Source organism: Rhagoletis pomonella, unplaced genomic scaffold, assembly GCF_013731165.1.
Source record: "Rhagoletis pomonella isolate Grant_MI unplaced genomic scaffold, Rhpom_1.0 Rhpom_scaffold_00004, whole genome shotgun sequence".
NCBI lineage: Eukaryota > Metazoa > Arthropoda > Insecta > Diptera > Tephritidae > Rhagoletis > Rhagoletis pomonella.
The window spans coordinates 16654586-16677427 of NW_023458558.1; the positions used below are offsets into that span (position 1 = coordinate 16654586).

The 22842-nt window shown below is 32.9% G+C and overlaps 1 protein-coding gene across 3 annotated transcripts in view; it reads right to left on the reverse strand.

Moving 5' to 3' along the window:
- Positions 1 to 22842, reverse strand: part of LOC118737112 (stearoyl-CoA desaturase 5) — a 59518-nt gene that overhangs the window by 9741 nt on the left and 26935 nt on the right. The window contains exon 1 of one of the 3 annotated variants that reach the window (XM_036467407.1): positions 11237 to 11453. The exons of 1 other annotated variant lie outside the window; for it this stretch is intronic. The gene's annotated coding sequence lies outside the window, so the exon portion shown is untranslated. Of the gene's footprint in view, positions 1 to 11055; positions 11192 to 11236; positions 11454 to 22842 lie in introns of those variants that run through there. One more of the 3 variants, XM_036467408.1, reaches the window with a different exon arrangement.

Sequence of the window (22842 nt, forward strand, 5' to 3'; positions counted from 1 at the left end):
TTTTTTTTTTGGTTGCTCCCGCCGTTGTGCTTGTTCCATTTGCCATTCTTCACTTTATTTTTGCTTTTATATTTATCTAATTATTCGATTCGATTCGGTACTAAATGTTGCCTGGCAACTTTAATTTTTTTGGCGAAGCGCAACTGGTTAGCCTCATACTCGCTAGTTCTACATATAGTATATATGTATATGTATATGTACGCTCGTAGATGTTTAAATTAGTATTTTGGTTTTAATTGTTATTATTTTTTTTTTTTGTTCTTTAACAAAAAGCATTTAACATAGTTTTTCCTCATTTAAATATTTTATGTCTCTCAATTTTGGATAGCGCTTTGGTTGCATTATAGAGAAAATGGAAATGGAATTTGGAGTTAAAGAAGTTACAAAATTGCGGTTACGGCAAACATTATAAGGTTTTAGAAAATTTAATTATTTTTTAACGTCAGCCTTTCACTAATCTCAAGACAATTTATTTGAATGGCTCCATTTAAAAAAATTGTCAATTAGTCATGAACTTTTTAATTGGCAGTAACTACGGTTAATACTTCAAGCGAGAATTAGTTTAGTTGCAAAATTTGTAATAGCTTTGGCATAGCAAATCTTACTAAATTAAAATTACAAAATTTTGGAATGGCATTTATTAGAGTTTACGCTTACGTGAATATCTTAGTTTGTTGCGAGAATATACATACAATAATCATTGGGCAAAGCGCATGGAATATAGGACCTGAACAAATGTAGGCGTTAGCTTATATGAACTTTAATTTCACAGGATAGCCGACTGTATTATACCTTCCAAATGCTTGCTGAAAAATCCATTGCTAGATTATACCCAGTGGCAAAATGTATGATAATCGAAAAAATTAACAGTAAAACAGCATTTTTCCCCACGGCGATGTTTCAAGAAAAGTGGGGAACTTAATTTTGTATTACCTAGAAATCGAGGAACTTATGCGATTTAATATGCATTTTTTGAGACTTTTTGTATACATTAGAATACTAATCAGTAATGGAATCTAAAACTCATAAGAAAAGCATTACATTATTTATCTCGTATGTAATACTTTACTAGATACCTTTCCCACTGGGTAAATATTTTTTCAGTGCATGACAACTCAACGAACCTAACGAGCGGGCCAGTTTGAAACTGAGATAATCTCAACAATGCAAAATGGAATGCAAAATATTCCGGTAAAAATCCCCAATCCAGCAACTAAATAGCCAATTTTAAAATATACTGTCATTCCAATCCAGAGCTTGTATGTATGTATGTATCCCTGGACTGAAATGCGCTATGTTCTACAAGTCAAACTCTTTTATTTGATACCCATATTGAGGTGATTGAAAACAAAAAGGATAAATGCAAACGTCCATTTTGTGGAGGTGGCCATTTTGTAATTCATTTACAACTAGATTTGACCCAAAAAACGCTAAAAAAGATGCACAAAGGTAGAAATAGTGGTTTAAAACTTGCCACAAAAATATGCACCATACTATAGGCCCTTGAAGACAATATTAATGGTAAATGTAGTTTATACGACATTTTCCCAATAATTTACATCAACTTGCAAAAAGTGATCCAACATTCTAGAGCTCTTCTCCTTTCATATGTACCATACCGCATTCGTGTCTTAAAGCATCAACAGACGGCTGCGTTGAACCGGATCAACTCAGGAATTAACTGCAGCTGATCCGGATTAAGTCCGAGTTAATCCGGTTCAACGCTGCTATCTGTTTAAGCTTTTATTCTTTTTATTAGTCCATTCTTGGACCACTGTAGGAAGCCAATTTTAAAAGAGATTACAACAAAGCTGGTTTTTGTAATCATAGTAACATTGCGTTTTACCAAAGTTCTTCAGTTTTTCCAAAACCTATAACTGCACCCTGCAGCTCACCACGTATTTTTAGCTGAATTTTTATTACTGAAATTAGTTGTGAACTAAGAGCTCATTATTTCCGACATGAGCAGTAAGGGAACGCCGAATTAGTTGGCATATAGAAGAGAATAAAATAGAAAAACGACAGCCGGCATCCAAAAGCAGAAGTAAACCAAATTCACGCAATTTCCACAAAAGATGAGTCCATTAAAATCATGTGCGACTTCAGCATCTAAAAAAAAAATCACCTGTAAATTTAGTACTCATTTCAAAAGCCACTCACTCGTGAACTCATAGCTGAGTGGTAATTAACAAACTAAGGTGCTAGGTAAGTACTGACCCATGACTAAGTGATTTCATGTCTGATTCAGTGTTGATGGGATGGGTATCAAAGACTTTAGACCTTACCTCCATACTAAATTTATTTAACCGCTCAGCTGCTCATTGACAAGACGGTTGTCTATGATAGTACTAGAGATTGTTTACTATTTGTTACGAGAGTTATTTATCGAGCACGATAAGCTCAGGCAGGCAGGAGGGTAGGCAGATGTAGTTTTAGTGCAAGTGTGCCATATAAAAGTCTACAGCTTGGCTTGCAATTAACCAAAAGAGCCAGATTGTATGAAAATATAATGAAATGTGAATGCTTCTTAAACGGCGATTGTAATAAGATTACACAAGTACTTATGAGCTGTTTATGTTGAAAGTCGCATAAGTAATTTCATGGCATTTGACTTCGGTGCACATTTACTTATATCTGAACGCGTCTGCTATTCGTTCAACTTCATCAGCGTAAACGGTTTTGTCATTACTCTTTGACGGTAGAACCACTTATAGATGCATTTAGTTAGAAGTAAGCAACCAGTGAGGAGAAAAAAAATGTCCACAATTTTTTGCTTTTTTAATTTGCAAAGCTAAAATAAGTGGTAACGTTTACGAACAACAAATAGTAGGCAATTTAAGGAATTTATAATAAAATAAAATGCTTCGTAACTTTTCGTACTTTTTCGCGACTATTTAACAGTAGAAAGATGAACAGGGTCGTTTGCCTCATTTTCATATTCGACTGCCAGTATTACTTTATCAGTTATTTTTTTAAATTGGGTTTTTTGTTATTAAAATAAAAATATGAAAATTAAAGTTGAATTTTTATTTTATTTTTTGAATAAATAAACAGTCTATGAATTAAAATTATACGTTTTTTCTTGCTAAAAATTAACTTTTCAGTCTTTTTACGGCTTATGCGGGAACTAAGGGGACCTTTGTGGATTTTTTTGAGGCTTAAAGGGATGGTTCGGGTTCTAATTTTCGGTAGTTTCGGGTTTTTTTTTCGTTATTTTTTGGGATTTTTTTTCAGAATTTTTTGAGATTCCTTATATGGTCCAAACACTAAATGCAGAGTCACTGTTCATATTAGGGCAACTTTTTATTACGGAAATATGATACACCGGTATGAAAATTTAACGATTCAAAGTTTTGAAATCCAACACTGATTTTTTATAAACCTTATATCGTTTTCTTTTTCGTGATCAGAATGAAAATTTACTACCAAGAAAAAAACAGATTATGAAAATTAATAAATGAAATCGAAATTTGTCGCACATGTTTATTTTGTATGTAGTATATATGTACATATGTATGTACATCGGTGTGTATGTTGATATAATACTAAATTTTAAGCAATAATTCGACAAGAATACTTTATTGCTATTTATTGATTTTCATTTCAGCTCAAAACTGAACTTTCATATGGAAACATACATATACATAAGTACACATTTGAGCACATCTATGATGCTACATATGTATGTACATATCTATCTATATACATATCTTATTTATTCATTCACAACACGCACTCTCAAATACCATTCAATTTGTTTGAGTACAATAATTGTAGAATAATAGACACTGTTCTAAGCGTATTTTTTTTTTTAATTTTTTAGCAAGCGTCAACAGGCTCTCCTCAACAGCACTCCCACTCCAATCACCCCGCATAGTGACACCATAGAGACGCAACAATGTTTGTTCATAGTACGTAAGTATGTGTGTACGTAAACTATAGGCGTCACTGTAATAAGTCAACGCCAATGCGATATAGGGACAACCTGTGCCACTGCCATTGTCACTGACAACGATACCGCCGCCATCGACAGCAACACCAACACCAACACCGACAAGGCGCTTGAAGAGTCGCACGCATTTGCGCATGCGCATGCCAAACATACTAATTTTGTTGTATGGATTTGCTGCTTTTTTTAAGCTGGCTTTATACTTTGGTTCCGCTTGAATGTTCGTACATACTTATGAACATTTATTATACAGTATCCACACATTGAATAATGACCGATAGATTTGTTTAATAAATATGTATCTAGCTTTGATTTAAAATTTTGGTTATTTGGTTAAAATTTTGCTGATATTTTGCGGAATTTTTATAATTTTGCACAAAGCATAACATTTGGGTTTGAAAAATATGTAATAAAGAATCCACAAAGTTGCATTTAAATTTTCAACTTTTTAAACAGAGTTTTCACAATCTTCAGTTCACAGTTTTATAACCCAATAAATTCTAGTATAATAAAATGCTACAAAATTGCATAGATTTTTGGAATTTTTTCAAAGCATTTTCTTCCACACAAAGTACATTCGAGTTTTGTTTATGAACAGTCAGAAATCATTTATCAAATGTCAGTGCGATTTTTCAGCAACTTAAAATTTGCTCTTTAATATACCAGAATTTAATGGGCTATAAAACTAATTAGTCAAAATTCTGAAACATCTGCAACTTTGAAAATTTAGATGTAACTTGGTGGATTTTTTATACTTTTTAAATCTAAATGAAAACTCTGTAAAGCAAAATTCCAAACCAAACAAACAAAATTAGAAATGAAAACCTAGCTATTCATTAAACAAATCTATCGGTCATAATTCAATGAGCAGATACTATATGTACGTACAATGGCGGGCAAACAAATAGGAACGCGACATTTTAACAAGCACAATAGCCGAAATTTGTTAAAATGTCGCGTGCCTATTTATTTTCCCGCCACTGTATACATACATACCCTGCTAGCAACTGGAGGATAATTTTATCGCTTATTGCTACGATGTCACAACTTCGTCACAATTGGAAATTAGTAAGAAGATAGTAGCTCATTTCACAAAAGCAAAAAAACACTTCTATCGTTTTTCTATCTTCTTAACAGGTTTACGCACGATTATTATTACGCTTTGCTGTTTCGAAAATTAACCAAATCTCTGGAAGTTTTTTCAATTTTAATAAATGTAAATATTAAGCTGAGGTGGTAATTGATGTATTATCTTAATGTCTATTTACTGTATATTTCTCAATTTTTTTTTTTAGTTTAAATTTCGAGAAATGTGTGTGCATTTGAGCCTGTAATCTATCGTAAAACAGAATGATAAAAATGGCGTAAGTAACTCAGCGGCTGTGATTGCAAGTTCAAAGGTATCCCGAATTTCCCCTAAACCTTAATAAAAAAAAATATTTAACTTTCCAAAGAATCTTCTTTAACACTTCTGGCCTTATCAGACAAGTTACTTTCAGTCCTATCTAAATAGTTTCTCCCAACAGCGAATAAGAATTCGAAAAAATAGCGACATCAGCGGCGATGATTTTCACAGAAATGTCGCAACGAATTACTGACTTCCGCGATAGAAAATGCTGACAGGGATGCATGATGCGTTCAAATGTATGCCGACATTTAAGTTTGTTTGTATGTATACATGTGTGTAAGTAATGCGCGGTCATCCCAAATCGATACCAATCGCGCAAAAAATCAATATGCAATAAGGCAAATCGATTGGCGTGCATATTGTGAATAATCAATTTGATCGATTCATTCAGTTGACGTGCGTGTTAGCTGCTTGCTTTGCTATATTTTTTTATTCTTTGAAAATAATTTTTCATACTACATATGCACATAAATATGTGCACACATACCCATGTACATATGTATAAATTTAATTTTTTTTTTTTTGTTAATTTTTAATATTCCACTTATGGTCTGCAAAACTTGGAATAATTCATAAGTTTTCTCTTACTTTGTTAACCATACGTGATCTTAATTCTAACAAAAAACAACAAAATAAAGAGCATACTTCAGGTTCTAGAACCCATATAGATACGATTACTTTACAAGGGAATTAAGTACGTAGGTATGCATGCAATAGTGTTCATATGTATGTCGGTAAATTACAAAAGCTCAATTGACTAAGCTACGTAGCTAAGCAGCATGCCAATACATAGTATGTATGTACACACATACATATGTACATATCTGACACAAAGGCACGCAAATACCCACGCCCGCGCACCATTCTACTGTTATGCTTCCTCAGTTCATTATTGTGGTCAAGTAGGAAGTTAAAATATTCTTTTGGAGGGTTTTTCTTGTTATTGCCATTGTTATTTGTATTTATTTTTGAGTTACCAGTCTATTGAAACACTCAAAACTAGTTATTGCCGCAATCGGTGGTGCCGACATGAGTGCTATTTATCTAACAGACAAGAATAATTAAGGAATAAGAATATTCTAAGCCCTTTGTATTGATGAAAAATCATTAATTACAGTTATATGTTACGATGTACATTACTTCCGATACTTATGTATGGATGTAACTAGAAAACATTAGAAATTTTATTTATGAAATATGAAGTCATTACTCTGTCAAGTTTGTAGTATTTATCTTACATATTGCTTATTCAATATTTCTACATACTGCTTTTCAACAAAAAAAAACATGACAAACGAATAAAAATCGCCAAATATATAAACAAATTTTTTTCTTATTTTAAGCGTTCTAGGGTTAAAAAGTAGGAATTTTATTCCTATGAAAACACGGAAGCAAAAATTGTTTCTTCTTTTCCCAAATACCCTAACCTAACCAAACCTAATGCCACTGGTATTTTTTAATGACCAACATAATTTTTAAAAATGTGGTCGTTTAGTGCCTTGTGGAAATTCAGCATTAGACGGCTTTAAATATTGAATAGCATCAAAAACGAATTCTTTATTGCCAAACCTTCTAGTATCCTAATAGATAAGAAAAAGGTTAAAATGTTAGGCTCTCACACCTAGGAATTTTCTAAATGAAAAAAATGAATGAACATCATTGAAACTGATTCATGTGATTCATATTCCATAAATTCGCTGAATCATGGCTGGTAAAAGTCACAATTTTTTGGAATTTTTGCAATTTAAAAAAAGTTTATCCAATCCTTGGTTAGGAGATGGTCCGATACCACATTCGGAACTGCACCCAGTATTAAATCGATAAAACGCCTCGAACCGATTACGTAATTACGAATTAGGCTAATCTCAATGCTCCAAAGCTCCTCGAGATTACTATTAACGACGTGAGAGCTAAAATAATTCCCCGACCTTAGCCTCGCATACGCTGGGCACCTAAGAATGTAGTATTGTTGTTGTTGTTTGCCTAAGGAGCAGTGGCCTACTAAAGTTGCCACACATCTGAATACATATGTGCATATACTTTATCACAAAATGTTCATCAATATATGCATACGCTACTATTCAGTCAGAGATCTATGGACCGATAAGAATTAAACAATCTGCCGGTCGTGTACCAAAGGACTAAAAACTAGCTTAGCATTGTGGTCTTCCTTTGTAAGTGTAAGGTTATAGCATTCAGATTAAAGTTTCAAAAGTTTACATGCATTTCTAAGTCACTAGCTATGCAAAAAAACTTACTTGCTATTTACTTATGCACTATGCAACTTCAACATACATACATACATACATGCATGCATATGTACATATCTATGACTGCACTACTACTAAGTAACGCCAATATATGTATGCACTTAGAACAAGACCCAAAGGTGCAGCCTACATATTTGCAAACTGGCATAAAATACATAAATATGCATGCATTAGCGCTAGTAAATGTATTGCGGTCAGACATCGGTCAAAATTTTCTAAATACAAAGCAACGAAACATTATTACAAAATTTTCTGTGTTAATGAAATTCTAAATAAAAGTACTACGTATATATGATGCATGCAATTTAATGCAATTTTGCAGTATAACACTCAGGATCAGTAAGTAGTGCAGTCTTCTATGGAAAAAACATGTGAGCCATAAATGCATTATGCATTATTCGTACGACATACATATGCATTCATAACTTTCAGAAATGTAATGGTAATTTGAAATGGCGCATTAGATTTTTGCATTTTGAAACCGTTTTATTATCATGATTTTTGCTCTACTTTTGTTTCGTTTCTTTTCTGTAATCTAATTTGAATTGGAAAAGGCTGAGTTGTAAAATTAAATTTTGCAATTTATGTATTAATTTTTTGTGGCATACATACATATATACAAATTCAAACACACGCGCATTCTTAAATAAAGTTTACATTACAATTTTTGTTTTTCTGGAATGCAAAAATATATGTCAATCAAAATATTTAGATTTGAAATAAGAGCGTGAACAAATGGAAATACAATAACAATGCACGAAATAATTATAAGACCAAAATTGAGGCTCATTAATAACAAAACCAACTTCAATTCCCGTATAAAAATTTAAGATAACCGTTAATTTGTGCATGATAAAATGATCGAATCTAAACCAAATTAGTATGGGGCCGCCTTTGAGGTAACACTTTTCCTTTAAAAAAAAATTATAGCAATCGGTTAACGTGGTCCAAAGTTATGCGGTAACATACATAAAAAAAATATTCCGGCGAATTGATAACCCCCTCCTTTTTTTTGAAGTCGGTTAAAAATCCAACAAGGCCAATTTTTGGTATAATAATTTCCTAATGGTACTTACTTATGCATTCCCTCCTAGCGTAACGCTATGTGTGCATTTATTTAAGTGAACCACTTTATTATACACTTTTATTTAGAGGTTTTAATTAAAATTAAAATATTGGGTAAGGTAATGGGTATCAGTAAAAAAAAAATTGCTGTGCATAGTCGCTTAACTTCATTGGTTTTGAGTAGTTTTGAGTATGTAGTACGGTCTTCTTTTCGATTGAGTGTTAGTTTGAAAGTAAATATTTGATAAGTTACTTAATATAAAGTTCTTCTCAAATTCTATGTATATTTTTACAAGGAACCAAAATGCCAAAGCCACGTTTTCCCCACTCTTAGTTTAGGTTATTAAACACTTCCCAGCCTATAGAGAATTGATAAAAAAAAACTCAAGCTTTGTATTGCAAATTGTGATTATTCTAGCTAAAAAATTTAATTGTATCTAATAATTATCTTTAAAAATGTGTACAAAAATTCTTCTTTTTCAATTTGTTAAAAAAAATATTGAACTCATCATTTTTCATAAAAATAAAAATTAAATTGTTATATTTCAAAATTTATTTTCTAGAAAAATTGTTCTTAAACGACAAATAAATGTTGGCCCAAAAATATTTTATTTTTTATTTTCTAAAAATAAGTTATTATTTTTATTTTTAAATGGTGAATTTAATAAATTTATCTTTCTTAAACCAATTGAAAGAAATTAATGTAGTAGACATATATTTTTTAATAAATTTTCAAAAAAATATTTATAGTACTTAATTAATTAATTTTCTTAAAAAAATTTTATTTTTTTTTAAAGGAAATATCAAAAAAAAACAATATTTTTTCTTATGTATGAATTTTTTTTTAATTTTGCTAGATTTTATTATTCCAAAAGATAGCAAAAAATGTTTAAAGAGTCTAGAAAAATTTCAAGAACCTTACCAGAAAATTTCTCTAAACAGTACCTAAGAAATAAAAGCTAAAGTTACTGGTTGTGCCAAGGAATATCATACAAATTCGATATATAAAATAAAAGTTATCGACTTTCGAAAAAATAACAAAAATTAAAATTTTGAAATCTATACAGAAGTCATGTTCTAGAGTTTTTTGATTTGAAAATAAATTATAACTACCGTTGACAGTCGCTAATTGTAATAGTGTGTTTTCACGTTTAGGGTATCCTAAATAAATATTTAAAGAAATCTGATCAGGCATTTCCAAGCATGTAAATAAAAAATGGTCCAGGTTTTTTAATGGCATGGCATATTTATAAATTTGCATATTGTTGCCATTATTGCCTTCAAAGCTAAAGTAAACAGCCTCAGAACTTTGCTACCCGCAACAAAATGGTAATTATTTGTGAGAATGATTATTTTGACCCACTGTCATTTTCGATCAAACCATGACCGCTATTTAGGAAATATTTTGTCCAAAATATTCCATTTTTCATGCAAAGCCATATATACTCTGTGGTATCTGAAAACTTAAATGTCTAATAATGAGTTTCCACTCAACCAGAATCGTGAAATTTGGACACCAATCCTGATTCCAACTGAAATTCCGTTATTTTTCTCAATTTGGCCATAGAAGAAATTGAAATTTTATTTCAATAATAAGATTATGGCTCCAAAATTTTCTTACTGTGAATGATTTTTGAACAAAATAATTAATGGCCGATAAAAAAAAATAAAAATAAATATTCCTCAAAACCAACAAACTTTTTCAAGTTATATTATAAATTGTAAGCCGCAGCGAAACTGAAATTGGAATTCAAATCGAGACCAATCGTGTCAAAAGTTAAAATTTTAAATCGAAATTGGGAATTTCAATTTGGTATCAAGCTATTATAATGCAGATAATTTTCATTTAAAGCTATCTCTAAAAAATCTAATTTTTTATTGTAAGACCTGACACAACATTGAACTCTCGTTGAATATCTCGTCTGATTTTCACAAAAATCGTATATGTAATATATTTAAGGGATGCACAGTGTGTCGTAACTAATTATATTGTCATAATGTCATACATTTTTAAAGGCCAACAATATTTTTGGGTGATTCACACTAGCTACAAAACATTTTCAAACCCTTCAAAACGCATAACTTTATAACAACAACATGAGAGTTATGACAGCTCGTGAATACCCTCAATAACATTTTTTTTTATTTTTATTTTTATAATGCTTTGCCGCATTGCTAACCACTATTTCGCAGTTCTTTTCCTTTTATAGTCAATAATGTTTATTTTCAATTCCATCTCACTTTTCTATTTAGCACATAATGTCTCTTTGTTTTTTTGTTTCGTAAGTTCCACTGTTCGTTTTCAAATCAGCAACACTAACTAATTTAATATCCATAAATGTTTATTGTTTATATTCTCTCACCTTAACTTATTATCTTAAATCTCGTAATCCTTTTGTTTTGCAAAATTCACAAATTATGAATTTCACAAAAGGTACGTACGCGCTTTCCTCTTTCACAATGTTCTTGAGAGTGTTTTTTTTTTGTTTAATCTATATGTTGAATTAACTTAATTTTACATTCATTTTTCGTTACACACCGCACCTTTTATCCGCTTTGCTGCAAACTTTTTCAACGCGTAAGGATAATAAAACGTCGTCGCGTATCGAACACGTACTACGTCACTCCTCAAAACTTAAAAGAATCTATGAATTTAGAAAATAAGTACTCATTCGCACTGGTGGTCGTCGTCGTCGTCGTTTGCCGCCGATCAGAGTGCGTTCGTTGTTGACTGTATGAAGCCAGTAGACAAACAGTTTACCTAGAAATAATTACACCGAATTTTAAAGACAATTCAAATGTGCTGTCTTTTAATGTTTTAATAGTTGTGTGCCTGAGCCAGCATACATACATACATACATACAAATGTACGCGTACGTGTGTGTGTGTTTGTATTCTCGAATGTTGTGTAGAATTTGTAGTTCTTGTTGGTACATACATACATACATACGCTTAATAATTGCTGCTAATTCGGAACGCTCTTCTATTGTTGCTCGATCCGATCGCTTGCTCGCTGATCGCCTAATCTACGATGAGTATGTATGGATGTGTATCGGTCGAGAAGTTTTTGTTATGTGTGTGGTTGTTGTTGTTGTGTCAAGCGCTTATACTCAAGTGGTTGTTGTGGTAGTGGTGATGGCAGTGGTAAGTTGGTCGACAGCTCAATCGGCTGAGTTAGGGGGTTTACGCCTAGCCGTAGATATCACTTCACAAGTCAGGTGTATCTATTGTTGTTATTGTATCAGTTGCAGTGTCGGTGGTCGTGTTGGTGTTGACGTTGGCGTTGACGTTGACGTTGATAACAAAGCATAGTGGTGTAGTATATTGGGCTTCTTAGGGGCGACTTAGTGCGGTCAAGTTGATCATGTTAAACAATTTGTTATTGTTGTTGGCATGAAGATGCGGTAATGTGCTAGTGATCATTTTCGACGTCTTTTGCTGCTTGTATTGTATTCCATTGTACTGTCCATAACATGAAACACTTTTCGCAAAAAATCAGGTTTTAAGTTGCAGAAGTGTGCTAAATATTATTGTAGGTATTTTTGGTGCCATGAAATCAGTGCAATCCGGTAGAGTACGAGCCACCAAGAAAATAAATTTTGTTAATGGTTTATGAATTGCTTAACAACTTTTTGGTCATTGGTATTTTTCAACGTAGATGCATATAAACTTTTTTTTTTATATTGCGACATTTATTTTGTTTGTGAATTTTTATATACATATGTACATACATTTATGTACATACTTGTCTTTATAAATTTGACGTCAGCATTTCAGAATGAGTGACGAACAAATAAATGAATTTCAAAATCTTAGTCAATATATTACTATTTGCTTAAGTATGTGTTATTCAAAAGACGTTGGTAGAATAATACCACAGCTCATATGAAGAAACATCACTGGATCTTATTATGTGATCCTATTCTTAAATATATGACTCCAAACTTCACAAATGTCCGGACATTCCTATGCCGCTATTCTTATCCTTTCAATGGTGGCGATTTTTATGCGGCATATCGCACGAGCAGCGCAAGGAGTGATCTGCCACCTTGGCTTTTATCTTCAGGCTATTCACACGTTGATGCAGGCTGCAATTTGGTAGCATGTTTTGGTAAAAATACAGTTTCTGTCACTGGAATGCTTGCTTTTCACGATTTCTTTTACCCTGTGAGCCTCTTCCCAAAACCGTCGAAGCCTTTTACATATCTTTTTGATGCGCAAATCAATATTATCAGTATTCACATTTTCTAAATCTGGCAATACCTCAAATAGATGTTCCAAAACTTTTTCCTTTTTCCACTTCTGTACCACTCAGGAGATACCAGAACTCAAACACTTCATTTCTTGAAAAGGAATAGATGTACGTACTATTACATATAAGTTAATAAAAAAAACTAATTAATTATTTTTTTTACAAGCCTTTGAAAGTAGATAAAAGCTTATAAAAAAATATATTTATTTATATTATTTAAATCTACAGGACATGGGCTTTCATTAAAAAAAAAATTAAAAAAATTTAAATTGTGGGGCGCTGGATGGCAAGGTTTTTTTAAAGTTCATCTTAAAACAAAAATGATCCAAATCAAAAATGGTCGATTACAAGCAGATCAAGTCTTTTACTGTTTTAAAGGACTGAGTATTTATTCCAAGGAGTTCGCTTCGAACAGAAGTTCAATCCATAAAAGTACGCAGGCCGGTAAGATTTTTATGATCTAGATCTATGGAACTAAAATAAGAATGGAGAGAATCTGCGGAAAAAATATTCAAAATGCACCCAATGCTTTGTCCGAAGTAGTTAGGAATCAAAATGCACATACATTTTTATATAGTTGTTTCAAGGCATAAAGGTTTTAAATTATTCTCAAATATTAAATAAAGAAATATAAAAAAAAATTCTCATTTAGATCAGTGTTGTCCAACCGCAGGCGCATTTTGCATTTCAGGTAGCAAAAACCGCTGCATTTTAGGTAACGAAATGTTCTCTATGGAACCAGTGTTATCTTTTTCCAAAAAATCGATTTATGAATCATAATCGAAACACTGCTTTATCAATTAAGAGGAAATTGTTGTTGTCACAAAAGAAGCGAATGTTCTTTATTTCTGTGCATTCCTTTATTCTATCGAGCTGTATAAATTTTATTAATAAATGAAGGGTTTTATAGGAATCAAATAAGATTGAAGTTAATGTAGTCGCTGCAAGCAAAGCATAGCATTGTTTCAAAGTGAACCTCGTTGCGAACTTGGTTGGACACCATTGAGGTAGATGATTTAAAAAAGTGAGTTTTTTCCACATTTTTGCAACAAATATGTATCAAACGGGGTGTGATTTTATTCCACAAATTTAAATGCATATTTCGTGTTAATATTAGATCTAGCCGCAAAAAACGCTAACCTGGTCACTAGAGTGGTCCCAAAAAAGTCGGAGTTTTAACACCCTAGGATTAATCTATATCGAAAAAAATATACCCCAATTTTTTTATTTTGAAATCAAAAATTATTTAGGGAGTGCTCAAAGCGCTCAAAGTTTTCCATGTATTTTATATAGAGAAAAAACATCTTTTCGTAGAAATAGTGTAGAATTCTTGAAAATCAATATTTTTCCATCGGAAAACTTTACTTATCTTCAGGAGACTCCCAGTAATAATACTCAATTGTTTTTTTAACAATTTTTTCATGGTAACTATATTTTATAGGTCCTCCAAAGCCCTTAAAAAATGCAATGGGGGGACCAATAAAAAATCTTTTATCATAAAAAATGGTTAAATAAACAATTGGCTATTAATACTGGAAGTCTCCTGAAGAGAACCACAGTCTTCCGTTCGAAAAATATTGATTTTCAAGAGTTTTATATCATTTCTACCAAAAATTGTTTTTTCTCCATATAAAATACATGGAAAACTTTGTGCGCTTTGAGCACCCCCTAAATATTTTTTGATTTCAAATTAAAATAATATGGTATATAGTTTTTTCGGTATATAACAATCTCAGGGGGTGGCGGCATTAAAAATCCGACCTTATTTTTTTTACATACATTTTTGGATCACTTTACTGGTCACATAAGGGCCTATTTCAAAAAAATGGCAGTGCCACTTTTCCACCACGAGCATTTTCCGTATTGTCAGTGACAACTCAACAGTTTGGTAGGTTTTTTTTTTCATAAAAACAACACAGTTTTACGCCGACTCCGAACGGCGATTGTATTTGATTGTATTTTTAAGAGAAGCTGTCAACTCCAATCGGGACCAAAATTTATATACGACATCTTCGACTTTAGTAGTATTGATTTCCAGAATTAAATAAAAAAAAACTAATTTTAATTATTGATTCTCCATAGAGGCTTCTGGCCTTTGACCCCTTTGCGACACGCTTTAACCGACTCCAATCGGGGCCAAAATTTATCTATATCTTCGAATATTGTAGTATCGATTTTGAGTATTAGATGAAAAAAATAATAATAATTTTAATTTTTTCAGTCTCCATACAGGAATCTGAACTTTTCCCCCTGTGCGACACGCCTTAACCGTCTCCAATTGGGACCTGAATTTATATGTGATATATATGACCGTGGCATTACCGATTGAGGGGGTAAGACTGAAAAAACGTTAATTTGGTTTTCTAAGGACGCCCCTAATATACATGCTTTTATATGTACCTAAGTAGATAATTCCATAAAAAGAAATTTTGTTCCGGTCGCTGGAAACAAACCCTCAAACTAAAACTGTCAGCAGTTTTATGTAATTTCAAATACATGGGCCTATTTTAAGTTAGCATATCAAAAAAGTTAAGTTGGGTTATTTACGCCGAAATTAATGACGGCTTATAAGCTTCGCGTTCTCATCAAAATTTTCGTTTATTTCAATTTCCTATACATGCTATGGTACATTCATACATACATACAAACAAGTTGTTTGGATTTATTTTAAGCGAATTCGACAAGAGAAGAAAAAACAAATATTGAAATAAGATTAAGAAATATACGTACACACTCGTCGATACATACCATAAATACCAAATGTAACAAGAAGGTGAAAAATTAAGTGCAGAAATGCTGAATCTTTTGAATTTGTATTTATGTGCAAAAGAATGTCAGGGATAAAATGTTAGCACATAAAGGCAAAACACTAACCAACTAAGTGCTTTTACATATGTGAGTGTGTGTGTGTGTATGTTTTTATGAACGGCGAAAACCATCAATGGCTTCATGGTTGGGAATAGCCAATGGGTTGGTAAATATTTTCCCAACTGTTACAATTCTAAAATTTAACACTTAATTGCTTTCGCAGGCATTGTTTATTCATACTCGTAAGTAAATTTGTTTGTGTTTATCTTCTTCCACGCCTGCGTGCTTTACTTAACACACACAGAGTTATTATGAATGTACTACACGCTTTTAGCTTAGGTGATAAGCCGCTTCAAGAGCATCATAATTTACTCGCAAGCATGTTTATATACATACATATACATATGTATGTTTGTATATATGTATAGTCTATAGAATGTCTTTATCGTTGTAGTATAGTTTCCATGGATCAAGTGCTGATCGTAAATGTGCTAAGTCCACTAAGTGGGACATACGATATGATTACTTGTCAAAATGTTTGTTTTAAACGAATTTTTTTGTCAGTTTTCCTTTGCGATCTGTTTTGGTTAACTACAGCGGATATTGGCCAAATTTAACTTAACGACACTTCAACTTTATGGCAATGCAAATTTGCTGAAAATGACAGGAATCTTACGCTTATACACGTATGTACATAGTTACAAAAAATAACTATATTATTACATATATGTATGTACATTAGGGTGGGCAAAACAAGTAAAGTCGGAATTTCAATGCTGCCACCCCCTGGGATATCGAAAAAATATAGCCCTAAAAGAAGCACGCAAAGCTTTCGATGTATTTTGCATGAAAAAAAACAACTTTTCGAGAAATGGAATGGAATACTTGAAAAACAATATTTTTAGATCGGAAAACTCTCGTTCGCTTCAAGAGACCATTTTTAATATTAAAGATTTTTTATTGTTCCCGCCATTGCATTTACTATGAAAGAATGGTTAAATCAATAATTGAGTATTATTACTGGAAGTCTTCTGAAGAGAATCAGAGTTTTCCGATTGAAAAATATTGATTTTCAAGTACTCTATAGCATTTCTACGAAAAGTTGTTTTTTTTTCATACAAAATACATGGAAAACTTTTAGCGCTTTGAGCGACCTGTAAATATTTTTTTATTTCAAAATAAAAAATAGGGGTACATTTTTTTCGATGTAGATGAATCCTAGGGGGTGAGAGCATTAAAATTCCGACTATACTTTTTCACATGCATTTTAAACCAGCCTCATGTACATACATACATAACATTCTTTTTTTTTATTTCACACCAGGAAAGTAAAAAAAAACCTGCACTTACAACTTGGAATACACATATACTTTAGCATAAAATTGCCAACGTAGTACAAGTTTTGATGGATAATTGGGTACACTTCAAGTCTTCATGGAAATGTGTAATTTGTCATAAGTGCGGTAAACATTAAATAGGTACAGCAAATTATTTGTAGCAGTATTATTGTAAGTACATGTATGTATGTGTGTATGTGCTTGTCCGAGAACTCTGTCAAACAGCAACAAAAGGGACCTTGGGAACTCCTTGTTCACATATTGTATGTAGCTAAATGCACTTCAATTTATATGCATATGTACCTTACACTAATAAACATAGACACTCATAGTATTTTTTAAAGTGTGAAAATATTATTTAAAATTCAAGTGTTTAAACTTAGTAAAAAGTATGGAAGGGGTCTCCATAGAACTTTACCTTAGCTTTTTCATCCTAAGGCAGCTTCAATAAATCATTACATTAGGAATGTGGCTTTATATGCCTGTATTGGTTTCGGACTCTTTTTTGTCTACGCTCGACATACCTAAACATGGAATTATAAGGCCACACAGGGATTAATATTATTATTATTATTATTATTATGTTTATTGGTGCCCCATTACCCTGCAGGGAAAGCTACCAGTTGTGAACCAGAGTTTGACAGCTAATGTATCAAGCCGTTTAGAAGACGCACAACGATCACTGATATCTCTAGCAAAGGTTGCGCTCAACTGCTGCTCCTTCCGAACCTGCTCATTTTAAAGTTTTTTTTTATGACAATTGGTACTATAGTCTTTGGCAAGCTTAGTTATGGAGCGACAGTCAGTTCAACAATCTGTGAATGTTTCCAACAAGCAAAATCGCCTACACACCGATTCACTATTTGTTGTAGTTTTTAGACTGGCGGAGTCATCGGACCGTACTTTTTCGAAAATAATGCCGTGAAATTATCGTGACATTATAACAAACTTTTTATGGCCTTAGTGAGATGGCATGGACTTGGACAATATGTGCCTTCAACAGGACGGTGCCACTTGCCACACTGGTCGTATTGCGGTCTTGTTGAATCGCCCTATACATACATACAGCTGTATTTGGTGTCATCATTGCTGTTTTATTTTTTGTTTTTGGTTTTGTCATTACCGCCAATGTGTTCTCACTTCACATTTTGCATTCACACCGACGGTTACTAATCTGTTGCCGATGTTGCTGTGGTTATTCTGACAAAATTTTTTGTTGCCGCTGCTGTGGCTACGGCGGCGGCAACGCTGTGGCTGTTGCAATGATGCATTCAGACCACAATTTTCTTCAAGGTTTTTCATTAAATAGCTAGCAGTCATAAAATCATTAAATAATTACTAGACTTACAGTGGCAGACAATCGACATCAGTGCAACATCATATCCAAAACAAAAGCAACAAATCAAAGAAAAAAGTAGCATTTAACCAGCATCAAGTGCCCCTGCGGACGGAATGTACCTTCACCATCAACACCACAGTAAAAATCGCAATCATTGTTACAACTACGAAAAGCTATGTATACGCCTGTGTTAAGACCAGAATGTCATAAAAATTTTTAATTGAATATAGCAACATAACGATTTTTGTTGAAAACTACTAGGTAAGTACATGCATGTGGATATACATATGTATGTATGTTTGTACATATGGCATATGTGCATACATATGTGCATACATATACATGTATATCCAAGTATTTATGGGTATGTGTGTGCGTTTTTACATTTTAAATATTTTGTACTGAGTATTTCGTAATTCAACAACGGAGGCGAACTAACTAACCAGCCCATAAGAATAGCACCGACGAAAATTTATGAGCATACAACAATGTATAAATTTAGTTTTTTGTCAACTCCTCTAAACAAAAGACCAATTTGTAGTAAAATCATATGTGGAAAATAGCACATACTTAATTGTAAAAATAGTGTCAGCTGAGTACTTACTAACATATAAATACAAACAAACATATATCAACGATGGTTGGCATCGTAGAACGTTGGCAGAAATTCAAGCTTCGTTGATCTCCCCAACTGCATCATTGAAAATTTTAACAAAACATTAAATAGTTACATGCAATAGACATTGTGTTTATTTGTAATTAAATTTAATATATTATTGGACAAGCTTAATTAAACACAAATTATTTAAATAACTCAATGACGCTGTAGCTTCAGCGATCACTCGCTTTTGCTAAGGTGAATTTAATGTTTTCTTGGGTAAGTATTTTCATTTTCAGTTTTAAAGCATCTCATCCCTAGAACGCTATTGGCCACATTTATGCACTTTTTTAAAGGACTAAGCACGCAAACATTTATGGTATTTTTAGAACTTGTATATTTATGATAACTAGTATTCACCTAGCGGTTGAAATTCAACTACTACAATTAAGGATATCTGAGGTGGGTTAGGGTTAGTTTAGCTGATCTGAGTTAAGGTGGAGTGAATTGAAGTGAAGTGAGTTCAGGTGAGGTGAGCTTAGATATGTTAAATTTAATTGAGCTGAGGCGAAATGAGTTGAGGCGAGATGAGTTGAGGTGAGGTGAGTTAAGGTGAGTTGAGGTGAACTGAGAAGAGTTGAAGTGAGGTTAGTTGAGGTTAGATAAGGTGAGTTGAGGTGAACTAACATTAATGGGCGTGAAGTAAAGTGACATGCGATGAATTGAGTTCAGATTAAACGAGATTAGTTGGGGTGAGGGGAATTAAGGTGACTTGAAATAAACTGAGGGGAGTTGATATGAGTTTAGTTGAGATGAGATTATAAATTAGCTGTGGTGACTATAGAGGATATGCGTTGAAAAACATAACTTAACATAACAGAGCACAACGTAACATAACATAACATAGCACAATGTAACATAGCATAACATAGCACAACATAACATAACGTAATGGGAGATAATGTAAGACGACATAACAAAATAGCGTAAAATAGCATAACATACCATAACATAAGGTATCTCATTCTTCAGCTTTATCATTTCGTTGTCTCTATCTGTGTGTGTCTCTATTGCTTTTTATCTCTATCTTTGCATTTAACTTTTCAATACGCTGAATTGAAATGTGAACTGACAGTTTCAGTGCCGGCTCTTGTTTAAGAGATACTCTAACCTAAAAGTGCAAAAATAGGTTTTCCCCTATATTTAAGTTTATGTTTCATCACATGGAACTATGTATTACCAAAGCCATTGAGGGCACCTTAAAGTAGTATTACTCCATTACACTTCAAATATTTTTTACCTCGTCGAGAAGTTGTATTTTTAACATTTCTGTGATTTTTTTTTAATAAATGCATAAAAACTGAAAGACTCTATATGTATATTATTTATCGACGAGAAAGTTCTTTTGAATTACGTCCTACATAACCATACCCAGGTGAGTGTTCAGGTACCTTATTCTAATCTAGGCTTATATGTATGAGCCGACAGCTGGAGTAGAATATCCCCATTATATTTTCCAACATAATTAGGCGTAGCATCCAACCTCTCCATTTAGTCGTCGCTATGTAGTACATGTGCTTAGGGTTTTTTTCGTTCCCATCAAATTTGTGTGCTTACCATTTTTACGCTAACTTTAACTGCTTAGGTTCGCACCTTAAGTCTTTTGTTATAACCACAACCATAACAAAAGACTTAAGATGCGAACCTAAGCTGTAGAAGTAAAATAACCAAAAATATCTACATAAGTGCCTACTTAATCGTCCGTCTGTAATCATCTGTAAAATTGTGGTATTAAATATTTTGATGGTGAGTTCTGCTAAGGTGAAAATTTTCTTTGCCGCGACTTACTGGTCAACTATACCATTTTCTGATTTTGGCAGCGCCATTTAGGTTAGGGTGAGATTTAAAAAAATTTGTTGTTCTTATATCAGTGGAAGGACAGCGGAAGTGATGTGGATCGAGTCACAAAGGTTATAAGATAAATTAATTTTAAAACTGGTAGATAACGATAGACTGATACAGTCCGTGAGCAAATAAGAGGTTGTGTAAAATTTTCTTAGAATGAAGTGTATGCCTCCTTCAGCCGCCAATGGCAAACTCCCAGTAAATTTTTGGCACTAAAAAAGCTTTTCATTGAAACCATCTGTCATTCGGAGGCAGCGTTAAACTGCAGGCCCCTCACATTTGTGTGACTACTTCAAGGCGCACATCACAATTCGGAGAAGAAGCTTGGCCAAACGCTAGCAAATATATAAGCTTAATCAACCTATTAAGTCAGTGTTTTGTAAAGATCTTTTTAAAAAAGGAAATAAAAAAGTATGATATTAGTACTATATTGTATGTAGACACTCATCTACATATTAAAATACATGCAAATCAACGCGCATGCGCAACACTTTTCAAAGAATTTACTACTTTGGCCAAATATTTATGCAAAACTGGCTACGCTGACAGCGACACGCCACCAAGCCAGCACACATATCTACATGATTTGTTTTCAATATTTGCAAGTACTTACGAGTACATACTGATAAAGCAACAGGAAAGCGACAATGTCGATCGCAATGAAATAAAGTGAAACAAACTCATATAGTACATAACTAAAATGCGAAAATAGAACAAATTGGCATTAAGGAGTCACTTGCATAAGTCACTCGTAAATACAAAAAATAAAGTCTTGCGTCACAGAGGTTTGTACAGTCTATGCGTATGTATGCAAAGCAAGTCGTGTACGTTTCCAAAGATGACTATTAAAACTGACTGACAGATTGGCAGTTTGACAGACTAACAGACTAATAGACGCTTAAATATCCAGCACGATTTGAGTAATACCTAAAGTTAGACATAAAAAAATAGACTCATAGCAGCAAACGATAACGTGCCAACACATATGTATGTATGTATGTGTAATGTACGTATGTTAGTCAACCGAGCAAGTCAATCCTAGCAAGCCAAGCCAAGTCAAGTCAAGCCCAATTGCGGCTTTTGCTTTGTTTCCATGATATGCTCTTAACCTTAGTTGTAACAACTCTTAGTTTTAGAAATATGCTTTGGCTCAGTAATTACTTAATAGTGCTGTAAATTTGTTTACCTACTTGAGCAATAGCGCAAAGGTAAACATAAAGCACAAGCAAACACGTATAGAGCACTAAATATAAAGACGCAAATAAAAATGGTATGAAAAAAAAACGCCGCGGCTTAACTTAAAATTCGCTTTCATAGGTCATTGAACGTTTTAACAGCAGTTCAAGAAGCTAATGAGGCCCTTTAGGCCAACTTAAATGTTTACAATTCTTCACGATTATATTGCGACAAAAAATTGTGTAAATATGCATAAACATTGGCGGATCCATGTAGGGGAAAAAGGGGACACTTCGGCCACCCCAAAAGCTTTACTACTTATGCAAGAAATGTTAAGTTTAATTTATATACGTTCCTTTAAATTCTCACTTGTTCTTCATGTAATTTTCACTGAGAACTTTCTGAAATACTTGCAGCCATTGTACGATATATATTTACAGGTAATGTCTTTCCAGAGCGTGCGTATTCAGATCTACCTTATTTGAAAAACGTCATTGTAGCTAAACACACACTAAAGGTTTACGCAAACGCTCTCCATTTTTGGTTTAGTTCTGCATGAGAACAAAATTTAATATCAAGAACGTTCCCACAAAAAACCAAACGTAGTGAGAGCAGTTTCAATGAGTGCAAAATGTGAACCAAAGATTTGGGAAGGTTTCCAGTTGAACTTGAGGTTAAATTGAGGACTAAGGTATTTCTCAAATCTACAACGTTGTTTCTCAACAGTACCTCAAG